The 21,329-nt window shown below is 44.6% G+C and overlaps 1 long non-coding RNA gene across 1 annotated transcript; it reads left to right on the top strand.

The window, feature by feature from the left end:
- Positions 1-1,628: 1,628 nt before the first annotated feature.
- Positions 1,629-15,362, top strand: LOC310847251. Its single transcript, XR_014565726.1, has 2 exons — positions 1,629-5,236; positions 14,650-15,362. It is a non-coding gene; the product is annotated as an uncharacterized lncRNA (long non-coding RNA).
- The last annotated feature ends 5,967 nt before the right edge of the window (positions 15,363-21,329 follow it).

Here is a 21,329-nt window from a genome sequence, read left to right as displayed (position 1 = left end):
GGGCAGAGGGTGGGGGTGGGGGAGGAGAAGAAGAGAGAGAGAGAGGGTAAGGGGGGGTTTACAAAAAGAGGCAGAGTCAGGACCCTGCAGGGCTAGTAGTCAATGGGCTGAGAGCAGGGATTGAACTGCAAATACTCCCCACTCGGCCATCCCCAGCTGGCAGGCTATTTTTTGCCATGGTTGACTAAATATGGTCAGGGAGGGAATGGCAGGGGAAGGGGCCACTTGCCTCGAGTGCATGTTTCAGATGCTTCACCGGGTATATAAGCACTAGAAAGGTGGACTCGTTTCCTGATCAGCTTGCTTTGCCCTGCACCTCTCGAGTGTGTGCAGATTCCCCCCCTCAAATCTCTCTCTCTCCCCCCCACCCCAAATCCTCTTTCCTTTCTTTTGTTCCATCCTGACCTCTACCTCAGGCTGACCTTTCGGGGAAGGGCAATTGGGGTGGGTGGGCAAAGCGAGAGGGTGTGTTGAGTGGGGGGGAGAGAAGAGAGAGGAATAGAGGGCAGGAAAGACTTCTGGAAACAAGACAGCCTTCCCCCCCACCCCACTTGGAGGTGTCCGACTGCCTGCACATGGGAGGTTTCTTCTTCTTCTTCTGAACTCCTGCTGCTCACCCTTCTCTTCCTGCTCTCTCTCTCTCTGTTTCTCCAGCCTCAGCTGTAAGCTTCCCCTCCCTCTCTACCTTTAACCGGAGATGCTGCAGGAGGAATAGTGATGTAGTAGTAGTGCCTGTTGTGGGGTGAGGTGGGGTGTGGGGTGTGGGTGTTTCTGTGTGCGAGAGGAGAGAGGGTGGAAGATGGCTGGGGGTGGGGTGGGGTTGCCTCAATTCTCTCTCTCTCTCTCTCTCTCTCTCTCTCTCTCTTCAAGTGAGGTCTAATACCATTACAGGGCCGCACTTTCTCCCTTTCCCCTCCTGCATTAGAGATTAGCTTTAAGGAAAAGGCTGACGGCTGCTGCATGCAACGCATTATTACCTTGTGATTCCATGACCCTCCTCTATGCATCCCTAACTCTCGAAAGCTGATTCAGCTTTCAGCTAGTGCTCTGGTGACTTCCACTGCTGCAACAGAAAATCTTCTAACTGGTATGTCTTTTTTTTTTAATTCCCCCTCCCCCTTTTTGCTATCTGCCTTCCTCTCTTTTTTCTCTCTCTCTCCCCCTATTTCTTTCTCTCTCCCCCCCCCTTCCAACTGCACCAAGCTTAGCTTTGTTTTAAAGAGACCTGCTGCAGAACTCTCCTTGTGCATGCATCCAACTTGTCTCTCTCTGTGTGCACTTAAAATGCATGCTTCCTAGATCTGGCAGAAGGGGCATAATCGGTGCATGCTTTCAGACAGGGGGTGGGTTAGCGTTAGGGCATTTTTCAGATTCTTTCTTTTCTCTCTCTCTCTTCTGTCCCTTCCCTTCTTTCCTCTTGTTGTTGTTATTCTATTGCTGTAGCACACACTCCGCATTTTTTTTTTAAAAAAAAAGCACAGGGGAGGGGGCTAAACTGCAGAGCAAGCAGTGGACTAGAATAATCGGAACTGAAATGCTAGAACTTTGACATGCAGTCATTTTGCAAGGTTAAACCAACCTTTTAAATGCCTCATTCAGATATGAGCCGGCTAATGACAGCTGGGGAAAGTGGTGGTGCGGGTGGGGGAGAGGAGGGGGGAGGAAGAGAAATCTTTTGATATTAAAAGCTAGTGGCTGTAAGCTGTAATGATACTGAGCCAAGGGAGGGGAAAAGTTGGGGGAGGGAGAAAGAGAGAGAGAGAGGAGATACAAGGTGGTTAAACTTAGCCTAACTTGCCATGATCTTAATGCTGCGGTGATTAACCATTGAAATGCCAAGGTTGTGATCATTAATTACCTGTGCATGATTTATGGGTAATCAAAATGGGAGGTTGAGGTGAAGGGAGAAACGCCCGTAGCCAGGAAAGGTACATTGGTGAGGCAAAGATACAGAAATGCAAGTTACACTTAAGAGCACCTCCTAGGTAGTTTTGGGTTTTTCTTCTTCTTCTTCCTTGGCCTTGAAGATGATCTTTCGTATGGGGAGTCAGATAGCACCCCATGCATACTTTTAAAGTCACACAATAACCAAGAATGCACTATGGATTTGATGTCGTGGATGTAAGTGATCATCTGTATAAATATCTAAAAAGCATGTGCAGTGTTTAATGCTTCAGCGCCACAGACTTAAGACTACTTTTGCAAAAGGAGGCGAGTGCAGGATCGCTGCCTCCCCAGAGAGAGTGTTTTCATGCATATGTATTTGTGTCGCCATAGTTGTGTGTCTGTTATCTCAGCACACCGATATGCATGTGTTCCAGATCTATGTCTATATAATGACTACTTATTCCATGCGTTGTGGCTGTGATCTCTGTGATCTTTGGATCGTGCACCGGGGAGTAACCCCATTCACTCCAGCGGGACTGCTTCTGAGTTAATGCATGAAGGGATTGCAGCCTCTGTCTCTCGATGTTCCCTCCCTCCTCTCCCCACCCCGCATTTCTTCTTCTGTAGTGTGCTCTCTGTACATGTGTGCAAGAGGAAGAATGAATTCCTAACACTCAGCAATAATGTGCAATTGCGTAGTCAGAGAAGCTGTCACTGTAATTGCTCTGTTTCTCCAGAACTGGCTCTATCACGCCTTTTCTTTCTTTCCCCTTTTCCTCCTTTTGCTCAGAATACCATTGCTAACGTTGAAAACTGAGCCAATCCAATAAGGAACAGGCACTCAATTTCAGGGCAGGTTTAGTAACCTTCCATTTCACTTGCAACTTTCCCACCGGTTACTTTCGCCAGAATGTTGCACCTTTGGACGCAGATGGCCATTTTGCAAATATTGGAGGTTGGCAGTTCGGCTCTCTGGGGGTTGAGGAGCTAAGCTCTGAATGGAAGGTGGGCGTGTGGTGCCTTTATGCCACCACACCCACAAGGAGCCAACTCTCACCCTGACTTTAGTGTCTTCCCCAGCCCTTCTCCTTCTTATAATTATTGTTTTAGAAGAAAGAAAGTGTGCCTTTCTTCCCCAGATATTCTGCACACTCCTTCGCCTTCTTATCATGCAGGGTTTCCCCCACTATCAATGAACTGAGCACTCCAGATGAACGTGAGGAACTACACTTGCCCTCTGTTACCCTTGAGGGTGTGAAAATGATAAATAACCCTGACTAAATGTAAAAGCAGCAGCTGAGCTATATAATTCTGCTGTGCTAAAAGAAAAGGAAAAAGACCTAGAGACAAGCACTTTGGGCAATAATAAACCCTGTGCAAAGAGTGAACGTAACACAAATTGCCCATCTCTCCTCCCACCCCACAAAAGCACCTCTGCAATGGCAGCAAATGGCTACTGAATTAATCCAAAGCCAGACTTGAAAACTTTGAGGTGACTTTTCTACAAAGCCTCTGTGCTGCTTCATAAAGAGGAACTGTCGTCCCCTAACCCTTTTGCATCTAGAGGGTTCTGCTCTTTCCCTTTGCACTTTCGCAAAGGGAATTCCCCTAGTTGCCAATTAGCAAATGCTCCATTCGTGAGGAGAAAGTGGTACAGGCATGTAGGGAAGAGTCAGGGAGGCAACCAAGTGTCCTTTGCAGTAATTTTAAAGAGGGAGGGATGGGAACAAATAGACAAATAAACACAGTGGGTTGTCGCCATCCACTTGTGGCTATTTTTTACGTGGCACTTTTTATTATTGGATTAAGGAGAAAGACACACGAAGGCCTCTGTGGCTCTGGGTAAGAATGATTCTTTCCCACGCCCCCTGGGTAGTTGCTGCTGGGTTCTGAGCAAAGGACACGTTCTCGCTATCTCCATCTCAGTCAACTTAATTCCACTGCCTTGGTGCATTTAGACCAGAGGGAGTTCCCTTCTGTTGAATCCAGACCGTAGGAAACTGGCCGCAGTTGAAATGAATACTTTTTGGGGGTGCAGTTAGGGGGCGGGGAAGGTGTAGAAGAAAAGCTAAGGAAATGAAGGAATTATCAAATTGCTATATTGTTACTGCTTCTTTCTTGCTTTCTTTTTTAAAAAGAATAGTTGTAGTAGAAGATATTCAAATAGAAATGATGCAATGTATACAAAACCACTCTCCTGCCTTGGCTGACTTGTGGAATGAGGGTGCCTGCTTTGCTTAATAATAATAATAATAATAATAATAATAATAATAATAATAATAAATATACCACTGATTTGAAGATTCTGGAGAAAACGGGGATGCTTAACAAACACAACTGTGTTTTTTAAAAATGCACCATGGAGGTTGTGAGGGTGGGGTTGCAAAGACCCATCAATACAATTAAGTATTCCAAAGTGCTTAGTTTGCCACTTGCTAAGTTTACTTAAACCCTCTTTAAAGGGTTCATTAGAAGACTGTGAGAAATGGTAAAATTCATTAACATTAAGGCAGCCGTTCTGCATTTGCCTGTAAATTGGTATTGATCTGCATGGCTCAGGCTGGTGGCAGGAAGGGAGGAGAAGGGAGGGAGGGAGGGAGGGAGGGAGGGAGGGAGAGAGAGAGAGAGAGAGAGAGAGAGAGAGAGAGAGAGAGAGAGGTAGCCGTCAGATGGAGCAGGTGAGTGGGCAAGCGAAGCACACCATTACAGCAATGCTGAACGAGCATTATGCACCCAGTGTGACCTCCTGCTTTGCTGGATGTCTAAATCCTGCTCATAATAGTCTCCTATTCAGTGCACTCGTCATTCTCAGTGGTGCTACTCGGACTTCATTGTTAAGGGGGCTTTAAAGCTCAGAGTGGCTGTGAGGTAACCAGTGAGGAGAGAGAGAGAGAGAGAGAGAGAGAGAGAGAGAGAGAGAGAGAGAGAGACCGAGACCGCCTGATGCAAACAGGAGGGAGAGGCAAGGTTTCACACACATAGAGACTCACGCATGCACACACACACACACACACACACACACCCTCCAGGGAGCAGTTCTTCCGACTTCCACTCCGGCCTACACTCAACAGCTCTATCCACCCATCCACCTTGGGCTTCTCCTGTTCTCTGTCTTATTTTCGCCTGTCCTCAGGTCTATTTCGGGCATCCTCTAATGTCACGAAGTTCAACCAGAAGATACTTTAGAGTGGGGGAAAAAACTCTTCTCCACTGCCCCCTCCACACCAAAAAAAGAGATGGGGGGGAAAACCCCGAGCCCTTTCCTTTTATGGGTTTCCTATCCTTCAGGCTGAGACTCATTTACGGTGACCTACAAAAAGGGGGGAAATTATATCAGTGGACACCTGAGGTAAGAAAGAAACTCCCTCCTTTTTCTTATGTTTTTTGCGCTGACTAAATGGAGGGGGTCTATCCTGTGTTTGAGTGTGTGAGCTTTTTTCTTCTTCTTTCCTTCTGATGAGCTGTCTTACACCCGCTGTACGGAATGTGTTGATTTCTTACGTATATAAAATGGACTCTTTGGTTTTTATTTGTGGATGTGCTGAACATTTTTGTTTAAAAGTGTGTTGTGGGGGGTGGGGAGGAGGGAGTCAGCACGGACTGTATTTATATATAATATGCCGACAGGAAAGGAAGAAATATGTTCTACTTGAGTGCGTGTGCAAAGAAATTAAACCTTTTCTTCACTCCCATGTGCATTGGGCATATTTATGATAGCTGAAAGTTTCTAGACTATGGTTTTAATAGGGGGGGAAAATCCTTCTTGAGGTGTGTGGATTTGCAAATCTGTGCTTGCTTTTGGATTAACACAGACAACTGTTTATAAGTGCATATTGCTTTTTTTTTTTAAGAAATAAACTGTGCCACTATGTGGGGAAATTAATTGTTGCGAAATTTGCTTGAAAACCCCATTTTTGCACACTGTATTGTCCTGTCCTGTTCTTGTGGGGGGAGGAGGGGTAGAAGGTGCCTCTACAGAGGTCTCTGTGGATGGTCAGAGATGAGTCAGAGGCAAGGTAGGTGACATCTCTGTCTGTGCAAGCTGGCAGCTGGTGGGATGGGATGGGATGGGGAGGCGAGGCGGAGACGCCTGCTCTTTTTCAGACCTCCTTGCGCTGTGGATTCTACCTGGCGAGCCTCTTAGATGCCCATCCCGAAAACTACCTGCTTGAGAGACATACTTCTTTATATGCCCATATGAACCTCACAAACTATGGAATGTAAAGAAGTATGTATTTCAGGTACGGACCTTCGCAATGGCGCTAATGTGGTGTGTGCATGTGTGTGTGGATATCTTAAAAGAGAGAGAAAGGTTTGCTCTTTTTTCTTTCTTTCTTTCTTTTTAATTTAATGCCTGACATGGCAGACTGACTGGGGAGTCAATTGATTGTCGTGTTCCAGCGCGTGTATTGTTCTGTCACTTTGCCTGTGTCAGCAGGTGGAAGTGTTCATCAGGAGGACATTAAATATTCAATATGCTGACTGCGGTATGGGCTTTGAAAGGCAACGGCAGAGGGAAGCACACTGTCCACTTCTGTGGGCTCTCGCTCTCTTTTCCTTAAAGAAGAAGAAGAAGATGAAGAAGAGGGGAAAGAAGCAGGGTTAGGGGGCCTCCTTCCTCGCCTGCTTGCAAGGCTCCCTTTCCACATAGAAGACGGACCTCAAAATCCTATAGGAAAGAAAACACACCCCAAATCTATATGTGCGGATATGTGCATGCGTCTTGCGTGACAGAGGCATATTGAGCAACGGGATGGCTTTGGAAACATGGATGGCATTTTTAGGGCTAATCAGAGTTCGGAAACTTCCGCCTTTGCTGGGTTTAAAAGTTATTTTTGTTTCAGCCTGTAAAAAGCAAATTCATACCGACCTCTTCTGCTTTAGAATGTAGGATATTGAGTAGGTGCATGATTACACACATGCCTCTTATTTTAAGAGGATTTGGGCATATGTGTGGTTCAGGCAGGTTTTCCCATCTATTCCAATGGTATTTTGGAGGGTTTTGGTATTTAAAAAGGATATAGTCAGGGGCCGCTGGAGCTTTGCAGCTTTATTTGTCACCACAACACATTTGCAAAATTTTTATTTTTTATTTTTTAAAAGAGGGGTGTCAAAAGGGCTGAATGCTTCTTGCTGGGCCTTTGAGATTATGACTCTCTTGTCTGTTTAATGTCTTAACACCTGTCCGCCACAACAAAAAAAGGACCCCTGTCATATGCGATAAAATTCCTAAAATCCTCAAAGAACTGTATTTTGTGAATTGAATCAAGTGACAGGCCCCACTGTCCACCTCCCCCTGGTGTGACACATTAACTCTTCCTTAACTTATTTCACCGGTGGCACCGTACTGTCTTCTCAAGTGGAATGCCTGCAGGTCTGACGTCAAGTTATTCTTAGTTTGCCAAGATGCTGCACGACACACAGCCATCTGACAAGCCATGAGAGTCCTGATGTCTTGATTCCTCTCCCCCCCCTCCCCACCGCCCCATTTCTGAGATGCTGATCAAGCAGCAGACAGATGCTGTCTTTGGAAACCTTAGCTCTGTGCGTTGTTTGGTGCTGCTAAAAGAGAAAAGCAGGATTTTGAAGGGCAGCCTTCTCTCCCCCCCTCCCCCCCAAATCCTTACCCAGATCTACTCAGTGGAAGTCCCATTGTCACTTGTTACATGCTTATGTGGAATGGGATTTAAGTGGATAGCAGAAACTCGATGATAAGTGGGTGTTGGTGCTGAAATTAGATAAATGTTTCCCCAAATATACCAGAAGTGGGTTTTATATTGTAGTTCATTCAACAAATATTGTGAAAAGGCTTCTTTCTTTCTTTCTTTCTTTCTTTCTTTCTTTCTTTCTTTCTTTCTTTCTTCCCTCTCATTCTTTTGCAAATTCTGTATCGATGATGTGACTGCAGAAATAGTGAGGCTGGTATCTCTAACGGCGGCCAATCAGATTTTGTTTAATGCACTGATTTGGATGAGAACATAAATTTGGGCCGGAGCCAAAGCTTGAGCTACTGCAGAGATCTAGAAAGTACATTTCTTTCTTTCTTTTCTTCTTTTTTAAAAAATGTTTTGATGTGCTGGCAGTGGACCAGGGAAGGCAAATGGCCTTGCTGATCCTGGCATCATGTGCCCTTTGCTCTTTAGGAGAATCCCACTCATGCCAGCCTCTCTGGAGCCTACAACAGGTGGAAGAGGGAGCAGTAATCTGGGTTAATGCTGGGCTGCCAAAAGGGGTGACCTTTGGCTTGAATAGCAAGTTCTCACTCTAAGTTTAGGCAGCTAAGTTGGCAAATGGTGGTGGAGGCTGCAGGAGAGGGGCAGAGACGAGAGAGCTGACTCACAGTCTTCCATCTACTACCCTGAGCAGCTTCAGGAAGGTCTAAGGCGAATTGCATGTGGCCAAGCCACCATTTATATATATATATCTCTTGGAGAGGCATGAACTGTCTATCATAAAGTGGGAGGGCATAAGCCCTCCTCTTTTGAAATCTAGGGACTGTGGTTGGCCGCAGTGGATTGCCCCATTTTAAAAGACACAAATGGCCCCATTTTCTAAACAAATCAAACCACCCCTTTCTTGAGCAAGCAGGGCACTCTTGACTAGATACACCGCTTACTTCCTTGCCATTGACCCACTCTGGAGACAATTAAGCACCTTATTGATAGGGCTTAACACTCTGAGCTATGCTCAGGGGCGGCCGATCCTGTTTTTCCACCTGAGGCAAAAAAAAAAAGGAAGTTGTTGTACATGATGTGCACCGCCCGCCTAATCTTGAGGCCCTGGCCCGAAGCTTACCAGGGTTTTGTGGCTTCCAGGTTCAGGTTGTGTGGCTTCCTGCAGCTTCTAGGTTCAGGGGAGATCACAGCAGAACCCCTTGAGAGCCAGTGTGGTGTAGTGGTTAAGAGAAGTGGACTCGTAATCTGATGAACCGGGTTCGCTTCCCCACTCCTCCACATGCAGCTGCTGGGTGACCTTGGGCTAGTCACACTTCTCTGAAGTCTCTCAGGCTCACTCACCTCACAGAGTGTTTGTTGTGGAGGAGGAAGGGAAAGGAGATTGTGAGCCGCTTTGAGACTCCTTTGGGTAGTGATAAAGCGGGATATCAAATCCAAACTCTTCTTCTTCTTGAGACTGCACAAAGGACTCCACAAGATCACACAGGGCTCTTGTAAGATATCACCGGAAGCCACTGCTGCTTCTTCTCTTTGCTTCTCCAGTGGCAGCAGCGGGAGCCCCTTGGATTCTGCCACCTGAGGCGGCTGCCTCAGTCTGCCTTGTGTTTACACTTGTCATGGAAACAGGACCTTCTGATTTTAGGACAGGCTAACCTAATTTGTGATCTACTATGGTGGATGCAAAACACCAGCCTGGCACAGTGGCCCACCCAGAACTTTGGGTTGTACCTATTTTAGCATTAAGCATTGTGTTCACTCAGTGGAAGTATTTCTGGAACTTGCCCCACCTTCTTTCCCCAAGCATCCTCTCCCCACTTGCCCCCTAAATCAGGCATAGGCAAACTCGGCCCTCCAGATGTTTTGGGACTACAACTCCCATCATACCTAGCTAACAGGACCAGTGGTCAGGGATGATGGGAATTGTAGTCCCAAAACATCTGGAGGACCGAGTTTGCCTATGCCTGCCCTAAAGAGTATCGGGTTTTCTTCCAACCGTCTGGAACAGATTTGGGATGGGCTAGGACATGCATGAGGAAAGGAGATGGGGGAATTTTCACAGAACAGAAATCATTGGATTGATGGGACATTTTAGTTGGATACCACCCTTTTTCTCTGTCTTTCTCCCTCTCATACACACATATGCATGTGGATCAGCACAGGCCTTAATTTTGAAGAAGACCTAATTCCAATAAAAGAAAGCACAGATCCAAATAATTTAACGGCTCTTAAGACCCCTGGAAAGTCCTTAACTTTTTCCAAATTGTGCCTATAATGTGGAAGTAAGGTCCAATGATTTCAGTGAGTTTTCTTACTAGGTAGATTTGCATAGAATCAATAATAATGTTTGGGATTTATATGGTGTGCGGGTTTGTTAAAAACACTACAGGTGCATGACAGCAGCTTTAGTAAGGCAGGTCGGAATATCTTATTGCGTATGGGAAGGTTGAAGCACAGAGGGAGTGTCTAAGATTGTCTAATGAGATAATTTAGGGGGCAGAGGGGGGGATTTCTGATTTATTAAGTTAAGGCAGAAAAATGAAGAGTTCTATCCAAGTCATATTTTGAGTTGACAAACTGAAATAAACAGGGTTGAGAAATCAGCCCACTGATTTCTATGGGCCTATTCTTAGTACGGGGACGCGGGTGGCATTGTGGGTTAAACCACACAACCTAGGACGTGCCGATCAGAAGGTCAGCGGTTCGAATCCCCGCGACGGTGAGCTCCCGTTGCTCGATCCCTGCTCCTGCCAACCTAGCAGTTCGAAAGCACATCATAGTGCAAGTAGATAATAGGCACTGCTCCAGTGGGAAGGTAAACGGCATTTCTGTGCACTGCTCTGGTTCGCCAGAAGTGGCTTAGTCATGCTGGCCACATGACCCGGAAGCTGTACGCCGGCTCCCTCGGCCAATAAAGTGAGATGAGTGACACAACCCCAGAGTCGGTCACGACTGGACCTAATGGTCAGGGGTCCCTTTACCTTTTATTCTTAGTATGACTTAGTTGGATTTAACTTTAGGATAGATTTGATCCAGCTAAACTGGTTTGGATTCAAATTCTATAACTCTGTAGTTCTGCATAACCCCTTAGAACATATACCATACATATTGCTGGTTTCTTTCCTCCAGAAAATGTTTATTTCTTCTTCCCTGAAGTCATCTGCTACTGATGGAGGAGCAGACCTTTGAGCCTGCTAAACTATTTCAGGGCGATAAAAGACCCCTAGTCCCTGCTTAGCATTAACATTTTATGGGATGATGTGGTGTTTAAAATTAAAGCATTAGTGTTTTGGAATTAGCCTTGGCAGAGCAGTAAAATGATATTTCCTAGGCTTAGGTTTGCAGCTTTCCCTGAACTATAAATCACCGACATTTGTCTGGGCACACTAAATTTAAAAGAGGGACAAATACTGTCACTGTCTCAAATATAAAACGAGATTCATCCCTCTGGGACACACCTTGCTTTGGGGGGTGGGATCTGCCTGTTGTTCCATGAGATATAGGTGCAAAATGTTTGAAAAGGAGGAAAACTGCAGAGCTCTGGACTTCTGTTGTGTAGAGTGCTGAAAGACGTCCATTATGTTCTTCATGAACTGCAATTATTCTGGAATAAGGGACAATCCTTTCAGGGGACCACTCTATGCCCCCTAGCTGATGGTCACATTTCCCTTTTAATGTGGGTTTCACTGACATATTCATTTCGCTTTTTTTTAAGGATTGCTCGATTTCCGGGGCTGATTTACTTGAGCGAAATGCATCTTCAATGCCATTTTGATTTACTTTTAATTCTCTCCCCTCTGAATTAATATGCTTGTTAATCAAAGGGAATCGCATTAGGAAGTGAGTAACTAAACCATGCAGATTTAAATGTGTATGTAAATATGTTGGCAGCTGCAAATTTGGGGGGCTTGCCTTTCTAGGTGTTTTAACAACTGGGTTAAAAAGGATGGAGGAAGGAAGCCTGAAAGGTGTAATTAGGTAGAAAACATTTTTAACAGAAGCCTGTGCGTATTTTAATTTAGTTTTCTGTCCCTCTAATTATGAGCTTTTTTTTTTTTTTAAGGGATGCATTAGTATGAAATTGAAAAAAATAAATACAGGGTAATTTTAAAACAAATGTTCGGAATGGATTGAACCGAAGTGAAGTTTTATTATTGTCTTTAATGGCCCATTTGGGGGATTTGAATTTCTTTTTATGACTTCCGTTGTAGATCTGCTGATCTCACCTCACTGGATTTCCTCCCTCCTTTTGCTGTTCAAAATGCAGTTGATTTCCAAACTCTTTCCCCTGTGAAATAATTATGAGAGGAGCCACTCAGGAAAAAATAATGGAATAAAGCAAACAGGCAAAAGACAGGCACCTAGTCCTGCTCACTTTATCACGGGCGTCGTTCCTGAAGTTCTTTGGCGCAGCTCAGCTGCGCGAGGCATGTCATTCCATCAGGACAAGTTGAGAAATTCGAGAGCTGTCATCCAAACAGCTAAGCGAGGATTTTGTTTTAAGAGGCCGTTGTGAAAAACAGTAGCTCCGAGGATTGTAAAAAGCCGTAAATCCACTGAACCAAATTAGTTACATTTTCATACTCTATGCCCCACAAAATCCAGACTTTTTTTAGAAATAAAAAAATAAAATCCATAAATGAACATTTTACGTGTAAGGTTGGAGGGGGAGAGAGTCCTTGAATATACAGTGGCTATTTTGCCGGCTTTTCGGGGCAACTTTCTGAATGGTTTTGTTTCCTTAAGCTGACACAATATGTGTGCAGACGTTTTTATTTCTTCTTAGCCCTTGGGAATCAGGTGACCAGATAAATACACTTCCACACCCTGTTTCTAAATAAATAATAATAATAAAGAAGATGGCATCTTGCAATTGAAGTTTAATAGTGCGTTCATCAAGAGCAATAAAGCATTTTATTGCGCAAATATCTCTGTGCATGCGCCGGCCTGGTTTTTTTTTAAAAAAAAATAAAAATAAAAAAACAAGCCTAAGAAAGGAGTGCATCAGCAGTCTTACTTAAAACTGTCGACCGAATGTGAAAAATGTTGCATTGAGGACTAAACTGCTATTAAGCATGATTAGATTGACCTGAAGGACAGATATTTTAGCTGCTGCAGCATAAGTCGATCACAGTGAGCATCGCTTGGATTGCATGTGCGTGTACACAGACACACAATAAATTAATTTTATAATGAAAGAAGCTTGGAATGTTTAGGTCTTTGAGGATTGGGGGGGAATATCTGTGTCTTCGAAGGGGGAAAGGATAGTGTTGTTTTCTTTGGAAAAGAGGTGTCTGGCTTTTTTTGGGGGGGGTTGTAGGGATGTATTAATTGCTGCCACTTTAGCAGAAATGGAAAATGTGGGACTCAGACCAACCAATCGAAAAGGAGGGGAGGGGGGGAGAATTGTGCTGACTCAGGGTTTGGGCTCGCGTGCACGTTTGGTTGCAGAACAGATCAGCACTGCAGTGCAGTGAAACTCTCTGCTCTGGAGTCCAACTTAACTGGGCAGGGCTTCCCTCGTGTTGAGACAGGTTGAGGAAGAGGAAGGCCGCATGAAAGGACTCCACCCACCCGCCATTAATGTCTTGGTTCATATCCTTCCTCCGAGCTAGCAGAGACTGTGGCTTTGATGCAAGCCATTCATACGTTTGGGGGGGGGGGTGGATGGCATGACTTTAAAGGACATGGTTTTATCACGTGGTGCATTTAAATCTTTTCAAGAAGACCAAACAATTACTTGCTGTTTTCCTGCGTTGATCCCCATTTCCTCTGCCTTGATCCCGCCGAACTTTGCTTTTCAAACCGGTTAAGCTGCAACATTCAGGCAGAAACTGGTATGGCAGCAAACTAGTCCCTTTAGTGTTTTCTTGCCTAAATAGTGTGCAAAATTTAGTTGAAATTTCATTTCAGACTGTCAGCTTTATAGGGCAGTGTGCAGGTTGTTTTTGAAGTCATGAGGTTGTAATAAAAAAAGCCCCCAAAGTCTAAAAACGACATTTAAAAATGTTTGCAATAAGATAAAAAGGATACATATCATTAGCGTACAAAGGTGACCTCACAATCTGCCATATCACTTACTTCCTATCATACCTTGATCCTAATTGTGTGACTAGATTTGAGGGTTTCATTTCTCAGTAAGTATGCTGAGGAAAGGAGGGTTAGTTTCTGCCTTTGCAAAAATGGATGATGGTGGTGCTTAAATTAAGCAAAAGCCTAGACTCAGTGCTTGATTCTATTACAAATTAAAACACAGTGCATTCTAACTTTTGTTATCCGTCCTATGACTCTGTTTGGCAAGTACATGCTGACAATATTCAGTAGTTGGTAGTCCTCATATTGCACATTGATAAATGACTGCACTGTGAATTCGACGCACACAAAAAATTGGCCGGTGGAATGATAAGGCTAAACATTAGTTCACACTGATTTGCTGAATTACTTTAAAGAACCTGCAGCTCAAAATTTACTAGCGTGCAGGTATGCTTGGGGAATTCAGTTTCTTTGAAACCACCTGATTTGCAGCTTTTGGGTTGAAGTGTAGATGGGAACGTTGTTTATCCTTCAGCTTCTGCACCTGTCCGAATTGCTCAGTACAGGCCTTGGCTGAAGATGTGTAATTTAGAATAAAATATTTTTGGAAGTGTGCACACCAAGATTAACTGCCTATTTAAATATGTATTTTGTGATAAAACACATATTTAAATATGATTTCTTGTGTATGTTTTCAAAAAATGCACATTAATGTGGGAATTGGATGGAATGAGCTTATTGGTGAACACGCATGAAACTGAGGCAGACCAGAAACAAACTGATCAGTCCATCTTGGATTCTGTAGTCATCTTTGTGATAACTAAGTTTCAAAAAGATCTTCCATGTGGCATGGGAAAACCATTTTAGCCAATCACCTAGCAGAATCCTCTGCCGATTCCCATTTTCTCCCTGTCTTCCCTCTCTGTCTCCTCCTGCCTCTCTGCTTCCCTTTCATTCCTTATTTCAAGAGCTTACATTCTTCCTTATCTTCTTCCTTTCTTTCCTCTGCTCTCCAATTTTTTGCCTCCACCCGCTTCTCCTTTTCTCCCGCTTCTAGAAGAGGAACAAAAATGTATCAATGGGACTCCTGCACTGACTGTGTGAGTTCGCTTCTTTGCTGACCTGCGGATTCCCAGGCTCTAAATGAAAATGTTATGGGAAACGCTCGTTTTGCTGCTGGAAATGTCAGCTACGTGTCTCATCCAGCCCTAACCCCTCCTCTCTCTTTAACATCTAGTTAGGGAAGAAAGTCTTCCCTGTGTTGGGTGCTTCCTCCTGCAACACCAGCTGTTATTGACTGAAAGCGGGGGAATGCACTACATGTTCTCATGCGATGCATTTCCAAATTATGGTATAGAGGAAGAGGGCACACGCCATTTTGAGCAGCAAACACATTTCTACCACATGTGAGAACAGAAGAAGACCAGAGGTCCATCTAGTCCAGCATCTCATGGTAGCCAACCAAGCTCACAAGGTGGACATGAGAGCAATATCATTCTCCTACTCAGTTGGACAGTCATTGGACATGCTGTCTTGAATCATGGAGGTAGCATAGGGCCATCCTAACTAATAGTCATTGGCAGTTTTGTCATCCTTGAATTGGGCAAATCCCCTTTCTAAGTCATATGTAATTTGAGTGTTCTCAGAGGAGTCACCCGGTTGGAGGGGGGGCACTCTCCCATAAAATCTGTACTTGCATCCAGTGCTGCTCCAACCCAGAGCAGACCCACTAAAAACAAGGAAGATGACTAACTTTTAAAAAAGAGAAAAGGTAAAGGACCCCTGACGGTTAAGTCCAGTTGCACTCTGGGGTTGCGGCGCTCATCTCGCTATACAGGCCGAGGGAGCTGGCATTTGTCCGCAGACAGTTTTTCCGGGTCATGTGTCCACCATGACTAAACCGCTTCTGGCACAACGGAACACTGAAACAAGAGCAGCACACAGAAATGCTGTTTACCTTCCCGCCAGAGTGGTACCTATTTATCTACTTGCACTTTTGGGCATGCTTTCAAACTGCTAGGTTGGCAGGAGCTGTGACTGAGCAATGGGAGCTCACCCCATCGTGGGGATTTGAACCACCGACCTTCTGATTGGCAAGCCCAACAGGCTCAGTGGTTTAGACCACAGCGCCACCCGTGTCCCGATGACTATCTTAGGTCTTGGGTGGCAAGTGGTTTTATTTGGCTGAGCATTTCAGGAGCAACGTAGGAAGCTTCCTTGTACTCAGTCAGATCATTGGGCCGTTTATCCCAGCCCTGTGTGCTCTTATTGGCATTAGTTCTCCAGGGTCTCAGATAGAATTCTTCAACATCACCGGCTAATTGGAGATGTTAGGCACTGAAACAGAGATGTTCTGGAGGCAAAGCTAATTCCCGGCCCCTTAACCATGGTCCTTACCCTTAGCAGTAACTTGTGAGAGCTATGCTATGTTATTGTTTGATTATGATTATGTGTTTAATCATTATTAATCGTTTTCGTTAGCTGCCTCACATACCTTCGGTAGAAAGGTGAGGGGTATCAACATCTGAAATAAATAATGGGATGATGGTGTAGATTCTCATCTGGTTATTTGGTAATATTGTGGTGTAGTCCTTAGAAGCACCAGTTCTTGCGAGAGAGAAAAGGAAACTAGCTATTTCTAGGAAGACAATAGCAAATTATCTTATCACAATTTAATTCTGTTTGCCTGTGAGTTTTAGTTTATGCTATGTTGCTTAATAGCTCTGGAATGTCAAACTTTTCCTGGGATTAAGATCAAAGGGCAAATTAGAAAAGGGGGAAATATGAAATAACAGGCTGTATCCATCAGTGGCTTTGTAGAAACAGAAAGTGACTTCACTTGGGCAAGGTAGGGCACCCAATTTTTGGTGATTCCCCCTTACTCAAAGCAGCCCTCCGTGTCATATCCCATAGTTCCCCAGTCACTAGGATCAGCTTTATTTGTGAGGGGGTTGCAGAAGGCTGCAGTGGATGAAGGTGGGAATGGGTGAAAACCAGGTGTCTAGTGTTTCCCGCTAGTACAATACAACCATTGGATGTAACCTCGTGCCCCAGATCTGTTTGCGTTGATAATTTGTCATGGGTTCCTCTGCGGTGTTTGAAAGTACTGCATGACCACACAGGCTGCCTGACTGAGTCAGTGTACCTGGCTGTGCGATCCATACAAAATTTGCAGTAAATGTTTGATGTGAGTATTAGTTCTGAGGATAGGACTGCTAGACACAGACTGAGTCCAGGATGTCACAGCGAGACTGCTTCACACTTGATTACTCAGCTCTGGACAACTTGCAACTGAGCATTTTGAGCCAATTCTATTGAAAAGCATCGTGCTTGAGGGGATATCAAAGTGATCCGGAATATTTGATCTGTGCTAATCAGGTGGTGTACAGTTGCATGTGGACTGGGCCTAAATATGAGCAAAACCCGGAGAATGTATATGGGCATGCTACTGGCAGTGCAACAGGCAGATTTTGTATATATGGAATTATAATTACATTATAATGAGATAAGATGGTTATATGACATCTCCCATCACATGTTAAGTTTGCAACCTTGTGGTATCGGCCATTGCTCCTCACCGGGAACAGGTGTAAGGTGGACTTGACTTTGAGAAGCTTAAGATCTCAGACTCAGATCTGGCCATTCTGACATTACAAAGACTTGTATCGCCAATATTTTTTGCCATGCGTCTTATAAAAACCAAGGCAGGGAAAAGTAATACAGAAAACTGACTCTCAAAACATACACGGTGGTAGTCTAGGGTGAGGGCAAGGAACCTCCTTCACAAAAGGAGAGGAAATCCAGAAGGGAAGGGGTTGGCAAACTTTAGCAAAGGGGCGAATTATCCCTGCGGTGAGAATAACTGACTCTCTCGTAGTTGCATCAGTCAGCAGGATGCAGTTTGGCTACATGCACAATCTCTTTTTTTGCTCACTTGTGTACAATAACCCTCCTTTTCACCCTGTGTCACTCTGAAAGCCAGGCTAATGGCATAATGTACGATTTTGCTATATACGATGCACAGCCTGATTGTATGTTCCAGACAGATACAGATGCATCAAAATCCATATCTTATTTTTATCTGGCCTTAGATCTCACAATTTCTTCCTTTCAGCAGCAAGCTTTTAGCGCATTATTGCAAGCTCCCTTTAACCAAATCCGGGCTTTTAGTCCGCATATCTTTATTTGCACCTGCTTAACAGAGCCACTCTCTGGAAAGTTGTTAGATAGATGTACAAATATGGCATGTGAGGACCCCTCTTTCCTTCAAAATGGGAATGAAGTGGGTTGACAAGCAGTATTTAAACAGGAGGGGAAACATTACTTTCAAAGCAATTGAGTAGCGGGGAGGAATTTATTTTATTTGCAATTTCTTTTTTTTTTAGATAGACCAGCCCTTTAAAAAAAATAGTAATTTGAGAGAAGGGAACCTATCTGTTTGTCTGTCTATCTCTCTATCTGTATTGTCAAGGCAGCTGACATCCTGAACAGATGTTAGGTTTTATAATAAACCCGGGTGTTGGATTTGCAAGCGTCTCTGTATGCCCAGATATGGCCAGTATTTGACAGAGCGTCTCACCCTATCTAAAAAAGCCCAGAGAGTCCCTCAGATGAGTCCAAAGGGGAGTATGGAACAGCTGATATAAATAGTCTTCATTCTCAGCTGCCCTTCTGGTGAAACTGTATTCAGGAGGCATCTGGGCAATCAAGTAGGGCAAGGCTGCCTCTTGATAACCGAGTGTCGAAGTGCAATGTGATCAGTGACCAAACAGCTGTGGGGACGGGAGCCACTCCTGCCAAGGCCTTACATAGGCAGATCAGCAGAGGCATTTCAGGGACTGAGGAATCCGGTGAGCTAACAGCGACCGAGAATAAAGTTCATTTCCAAAGGACAGGACACCAGAGCCCGATTGTGAAAGTCACACGTTCTCAGTTGGAGCCTTGGGATGACCGGCCGTTCTTTTTTTAACTTCTTTGGCGGAGATGTTAAAAGTTAGAGGTTCAGTCTTTGGAAAGAGCATAAGTCCAAGCAAAAGTTAAGCAGGGAAAAGGGAGGTGTGTGTGTGTGTGTGTGTGTGCGCGCGCGTGTGTGTGTGTGTGTGTAAGCCCTGCAGAAGTGACGCCAGCAAAGGAAGGTGCACAGACCCTGCTTCAAAGATAATCCTCTGCTTGCTCCATAGTAGTTGCAGTGGGACCCACAAAGGGGGGAGAAATTTAATTCAGTTCGCATTTGAAGGTGAACTAAACCAGTTTGCACTTTCCCAAACAACTTTCCGAAACAACTGAAACGCTAGCCATCCTCTGAAATTCGCACTTGTCTGAATTTTGCAGTGCAGTTCTCCAGCCAAGTAATGTGTACAAAAATGCATGTAAGCAGGTAAAGTGTGCAAAGAAATGAATCTATCCCTGAAAATAAAATGCAAGCATGCATTATATTAATGAAAATTGCTTTGCAAAAGCGTGCATTATATTAATGAAAATTGCTTTGCAACAATGTGCAATAGGCAAAACTGCATGCAAAAATTATGTATATTAGGAGAAAAGAGCACTAACATGCTGATGGATCTTCTTGAGGGCTTTAATACACACACACACACCACAAACTGATGTGGAAATGTGGACAACGGAAGTTATGGGTGGGGAACTGAGAGAAGCTGAAATTGACAGATTTCCCCATCCCTGGCACGTTATCATGAGAAGGATGTGGGACTGGGGTGACCAGCCCTAAGTTCAGAGGCAGCGTCCCACTGACTGCCAGTTGCCGAGGGCTTCTACAGTCATGCCCAATACTAGCAAATATCCCCTCTTGAGAAAACATTACGGCAAGCTGTTAGTCAACCAGAGCTGTGGGTGGGTATTATCCTCTCACCAGCACTAGTTTGTCCATTTCCAAGTGCCAGGCTGAGGGAGAAATGCTAACATGCAGCAGGAAATGTTGGTGAGGCTTGGGACTAAAGTTCTGGTTGAACTTCACCAACAGTGAGCTTCATAGGGCTTTGCTTAGGATGGGAGAAGTATCACGAGAGGCTTCGAAGGATGCAAAAGGGCTAGTGAAATTTCCCAGGGGTGGGAGGAGATTCTGCACAGCTGTAAGCAGGAACCTGCCTTCCATGAAGTCAGACAAATGGTCCATGTAGACCAGTATTGCCTACACCAGGCACCCTCAAACTCGGCCCTCCAGCTATTTTGGGACTACAACTCCCCTCACCCCTAGCTAAGAGGACCAGTGATCAGGGATGATGGGAATTGTAGTCCCAAAACATCTGGAGGGCCAAGTTTGGGGATACCTGGTCTACACTGAGTGCTGGCAGTGGCTCTCTAGGAATCTCCCAGTCCGACCTGGAGTTAATGGGGATTGAAACTGGGACCTTCTGCATGAAAAGCAGATGTTCCGCCACTGAGCTATAGCCCTTCCTCCAAACAAGGCAGCCTACACAGGACATCTTAGTGAAGATGTCAAGGAGAGCTGTCACTGAAGGAAGGTAGCCCCATGGCTGATTTACACGACTGACATTTCCTATGGATTTCTCAGCGTGTTCTCGGGCTCCTCTCCTGAATGCTGCAAAACAAATACAGATGGTGCCTAACTCCAGCCACTCCTTCCACTCATTTTCTGAAGCTTTTTCAGGACACAGTGTATTTTATAGTAACATGGCCATACGTAGGATAATTTACAAGACCAGGTCAAGCTATCAAAATCCACTGGAGAAGTCAATCAATGTTGACTGCACTGCGTCCAAAACACTTTCATAAATCAACTCCGGTTCCTGTTCTCATGAAACTGGCTGTCTTGATGTTAGATCTGTGCTGGATAACCTTTTGAAAAGGCTGGTTGTTTGGGAGGCGTTCTCTGTATTAAGATCACTGCCACTGGGGATAAAAGTTCGGAGGCAGAATACACGCTTTCACGGAGGAGGACTTGGGTTAAATTTGCAGCATCCCCAGATCTTAGCTAGCAGGAAAGATTCTGTAGGAAAGGTATCTGGCTGGTGTTTTGAAGAGCCACTGCTGCACTGAATAGTCAGAAATATTTTAGACCGTCCTATGACATAATGCGGTATATGGCAGCTCCTTATTTGATTACTACATTGCATTTTCTGTATTTGAGCCCGGCTGTCATTTCCACCTGAACCAGTATGGCAGAACAACTGTCAACACTATCATAGTATCCCTGCAAATCTGCCTTTCTGTCATAGGGAAATGTGGAACATTGCACAGTTCTTTGAATATTGACCATTGATAAAGTGCAACATGGTTTACTACACCAGTGGTGGTAATAATAATAATAATAATAATAATAATAATAATAATAATAATAATTAATACCCTGCCCATCTGGCTGGGTTTCCCCAGCCACTCTGGGTGGCTTCCAACAAATTTTAAAATACAATAGTGTGTCAAACATTAAAAGCTTCCCTAAACAGGGCTGCCTTAAGATGTCTTCTAAAAGTCTGGTAGTTATTTTTCTCTTTGACATCTAGTAGGAGGGTGTTCCACAGGGCAGGAGCCTCTGCCTGGTTCCCTGTAACTTGGCTTCTGACAGTGAGGGAACTGCCAGAAGGCCCTTGGAGCTGGACCTCAGTGTCTGGGTGGAACAATGGTGGTGGAGATGCTCCTTCAGGTATATTGGACCGAGGCCATTTAGGGCTTTAAAGGTCAGCACCAAAACTTTGAATTGTGCTCAGAAACGTACTGGGAGCCAATGTAGGTCTTTCAAGACCATTGTTATGTGGTCTT

This window comes from Podarcis gaigeae (genome assembly GCF_964106915.1).
Source record: "Podarcis gaigeae genome assembly, chromosome: 6".
Classification (NCBI taxonomy): Eukaryota; Metazoa; Chordata; class Lepidosauria; order Squamata; family Lacertidae; genus Podarcis; species Podarcis gaigeae.
The sequence above is the reverse complement of the archived record's forward strand: the minus strand, read 5'-3'. Positions and strand labels throughout refer to the sequence as shown.